At 41.5% G+C, this 4,503-nt stretch overlaps 1 long non-coding RNA gene across 1 annotated transcript; it reads left to right on the top strand.

Annotated features, from left to right (window-relative positions):
• Positions 1–224: 224 nt before the first annotated feature.
• On the top strand, positions 225–1,825 carry LOC125754919 (uncharacterized). Its single transcript, XR_007410065.1, has 3 exons — positions 225–860; positions 1,179–1,232; positions 1,493–1,825. It is a non-coding gene; the product is annotated as an uncharacterized LOC125754919 (long non-coding RNA).
• The last annotated feature ends 2,678 nt before the right edge of the window (positions 1,826–4,503 follow it).

The raw sequence follows: 4,503 nt of genomic DNA, 5'->3' as shown, positions 1-4,503 counted from the left end.
AATTTATCACTTTAATAAATAAGGCTATATTGAAAAACGTGGTGTGCCATGGTTTTATCCCTATATTTTGTTATTTTCTTAGGATATATTTTCAAAAGTGAGACTGCTAAGCCAGAGGGATGAATATTTAAGCTCTCCAGATGTACTTTTGTACTGGTTTTTTGAAAGAGCTTACTTATTATGATGTCACCTACTGAGGTTTGCCATGTGGGTGGGAGATCCAAAGGCCAGAGCAGGGTCAGGCGGGATGGGTCTCCCTCTGGGAAAAGAGGTGGAAGAGCTACACAAATTCTATCTAGGGTTTTGCTGATAATAAATGTTAGTGAAGCTGAAACTCTACTGTGAGGTTCAAACTGGAGGTGGACTTCTAAATAGGAGAAACAAAAGGAAATAGGAAGTCAAGAAAGGGGTCAAAAAGTCTGATGGATACTTAAAGGACTGAAGAAACAGTGGGGTGGGAAAAGCCACAGGGGCATGAGGCAATCTGAGATGCTACGTTTGAAGCCTGTACTGGTTACAGGCTGTATTTGTGCAGAACGGATACATTTCGGGGGTTTCAGACATTCACAAAATGACACTGGACTGGGCAGTAATGAAAACTTCTTTAGTTTTCACTGTCTGTTGGACACTGTCTTAAGTTTTTCATGGATTCCCATTCAGTCTTCATTACAACAGGTGAATCTTCATCAACAGGTGCTATTATCGTTTCCATTTTCAGGCAAGGATGCCAAAACTTCGAGAGGAGCCAATGAGGGCCTTTTCTAAGATGACACAGTGACAGGCGTGTCAGGTGATCAGTCGCCTGTGCTTTGCTCCTCGGTGCTCTCCATTCCACTGGTTTCTAATTTTGTGAACATAGTGTGAGTACCAATATACCTCATTCTTCATTTAATTTATATTCCTAATTTCTAATCATGTTTAATATTTGAATAAGACACTAATGTAAGAACTGGGGATTGGGTAAAACAGGATCATTTACACATCTGAAAAATGTGCGCATAGACAAGGAGGTGAGCATGTTCCAGATTAGTAGTGAGTCAGCACGAAACTAATGTGTTCAATTTTTAAATTCAAGAATGTTTGCCTAATACTAAAGTTCTTTAAATGTGGCCATTATTTATTGGAAACATTCCATCTTTAGAAATAAGAGGGAACACAGTGATGGCTTATCATTCCAGGGTCCCGGCCACATTGAGCATGGAATCAAATCTCTTCAAACATAACTGTTACAGGTAAGAGAAAAAGTTATCTCTGGAGTGGATGCACTGGGGATCAAATTGGGCCCCTCTACAAGAGGGCTGTGGGTGTCTCGGGCAGAAACAGCACCCCTGAGCACCTGAATTTTTATGCTCTTAGTCCTGTTTTCCAGCAAAAGCTCTGAGGAAGGTGCTTCAGTGGTATGGATAGTCTTTGGTTTTGAAATGCCATATGGATGTATTTTCTTTCTATCGAGAACTTTCCTTTAGGGAACTAATGTGTTTAACATTGAAAGGACTTCCAGTTCACCATCTACACGTGAAGAGCTTGGAAGCTGTCACTCCTATCTTTACCAACAAAAGCCCTGCAAACTGATAGTCAATGACTTTTCTTGGATTTATTATGGAAATAAGAACACAGGGAAAACCACCCTGAAATCCGCAGAGATAGGCTCATCCAGAGAGACAACTCTAAGACCCATTTACCTGGCCTGGGAGTTTCTGGAGCTACAAACTGGTAAGCATACTTCGGTGGTAATTTTGGCAAATTGCTAGAGGTAGAGTGTGGACTAGCATGGGAGTGAGAAGCTTTTGGGGATTTCAGTCTTAGGGGGTAGGGCCCCCTCACAATTTCATGGGTTTAAGCTCCAAGAACCTTATAAGTTTTTTTTTTTAAGTTTATTTATTTATTTAGTAATCTTTATACCTAATGTGGGGCTTGAACTCACAATCCTGAGATCAAGAATCGCATGCTTTTCTGACAGAGCCAGCCAGGCTTCCCCCTTTCCAGGTTCTGGTGATGTGTCCATCACAGAAGAAGATCCGCTGCAGCTCTGGCAGGGAGAGAGGACCATTGTGAAACGTGCCCACAGTCTTCTTCATAACAAATACCTACTCTCTAGAGGTGTAGACTTTGCCAGGGCCTTCTCACACCTGGGACAAACATATTCCTTCCACTCCACTCTCCTCTAGTCTTCCTGTCTCACCTAAGATGGCAAAACACAGTGCATAGAGGTCAGGGCATCAGGGAAATAGACTAGAAATGTCAACAGCCAGGGAAGGCAGAGGGGGAAAGCTACACTTTGGAGAAACACTTGTGACATTCACAGCACTGGGTCCTAGGCCCACTAACGTGCCGAGATTTGATCATAAGATGATAGAACATTCCCCCTCCTCCACAATTTGCCACCACACCAAAGCCCCTGTGTAATAACTGCAGATTTCAGCAGAGAGACTGGAAAGTACAGACTTTCTCTGGGGAGGAGGAGTACTTAGGGAAGCCTAACATCAAAAGAGAGACAGCAATAAGGATGTGAAGGGAACTTGAAGCCTCTGGCACCTACAGCTAAGCAAACATCAAACAAACCAATTCCAGTCCAGAGACCATAAATCTTCACACTAAGGATCGATTTACCTCAGTTCCTATGACCTGCTACCGCGTATCTAGCTCTCAACATAAAATTACAAGGCATACTGAAAGGCAAGACAAAACAAAACACACACTTTGAAGAGAAAATGCCGTCCTCAGAACCAGGCTCAAATATGATACACATTTTGGAATTATCAGACATAGAATTTAAAATAGCTGTGATTACCATGCTAAGGGCTCTAACATAAAGAGTGGACAACATGCAGGAACAGAGGACTAACATAAGCAGAGAGTTGGAAATTCTAAGAATGAATCAAAAGGAAATGCTAGAAAACAAAGAGCACTGTAAGAGAGGAGGAATGCCTCTGGTAGGCTCATCAGCAGACTCAAAACAGCCAGAGGAAGAATCACTGGGCTTCAACATGAGACTTTCCAAACTGAAATGCACAGAGAAAAAAAAAAAAAAACATGAAAAAAACCAACCAAATAAAAACCCAAGACAGAACTGAATATTGAAGAGCTAAGGGACAATTTCAAAAGGTCTAACAAAGGCAGTACTGGACCATCAGAAGGAGAAGAAAGAGAGAATGGAACAGAAGAAATATTTGCGATAATAACGGCTGATGGCATTCCATTTAATGTTCCAAAATAAACAACAGACTCCAAACTACAGATCCAGGAACATAGAACATCATGCAGTTTAAACGAGCACCTCCCTCTCGACTTCAAACAAAACAAAACTCCCCCAGACAAAAAAAACAAAAAACAAAAAACTTCTCACCTAGACATATCATATTTAAATTCTAGACAATAAAAAGCAAAGAGAAAATCTTGAAAGCAGCTAGTGAGTGGGCAGTGGGTATGGGAAATCACATATCTACAGAGAACCAAGGATAAGAATTATGCTAGGGGCAACCCCGCCCGGGTGGCTAAGCGGTTTAGCGCCACCTTCGGCCCAGGGCCTGATACTGGAGACCTGGTATTGAGTCCCACGTCGGGCTCCCTGCATGGAGCCTGCTTCTCCCTCTGCCTTGGGGTGTGTGTGTGTGTGTGTGTGTGTGTGTGTGTGTGTATCTCATAAATAAATAAATAAGTAAAATCTTAAAAAAAATTATGCTAGATTCCTAATCAGAAACCATGCAAATAAGAAGAGAATGGAATGAAATATATATATTTTAAAAGATTTATTTCTTATTTTAGAGATACAGAGAGAGAGAGAGAGTGAATGCACATGCACAAGAGGGAGGGGCAGAGGGAGAGAGAATCCCAAGCAGACTCTGCACTGAGTGAGGAACCTCATGTGGGCTCAATCTCATGACCCTGAGATCATGACCTGAATTGAAACCAAGAGTCGAATGCTCAACCGACTGTGCCACCCAGGTGCCCCTGAAATATTTAAAGTGTTAAATCAAAACAACCCCCAACCTAGAATTCTATTGCCAGTAAAATGTTACTTCATAGTGGAGAAGTAAAGACTTTTTTCAGAATAGCAGAAATTGAGGAAATTCATCACCACCAGGCCTGTCCTGTGAAAAATGTTAAAAGACGTTCTTTAGGCAGAAGAAAAATGATATAAGTCAGAAACTTGGATCTCCATAAAGAAAGGAAGACCGTTGGCAAAAGAATAAATAAAGTAAAATCATTTATTTTCTTATTCTTTTTTTTTAAAGATGTATTTATTTATTTGAGAGAGAGAGAGAGAGAGAACGCAAGCACATAAGTAGGGTGTGGGGTAGAGGGAAAGAGTTTCAAGCTGACGCCCCTCTAAGTGCAGAGATCCATGTGGGGCTGGATCCCATAACCTGAGCCCAAATCAAGAGTTGCACACGTAACCGACTCAGCCACTCAGGCGCCCCTCATTTCTTATTCTTAATTGATCTGAAAGGTAACTGTTGGAGGCAATAATAGTAACAATTGGGTGATCATTAGCATATGGAT

Source organism: Canis lupus, chromosome 4 (assembly GCF_003254725.2).
Source record: "Canis lupus dingo isolate Sandy chromosome 4, ASM325472v2, whole genome shotgun sequence".
Lineage (NCBI taxonomy): Eukaryota > Metazoa > Chordata > Mammalia > Carnivora > Canidae > Canis > Canis lupus.
The sequence above is the reverse complement of the archived record's forward strand: the minus strand, read 5'-3'. Positions and strand labels throughout refer to the sequence as shown.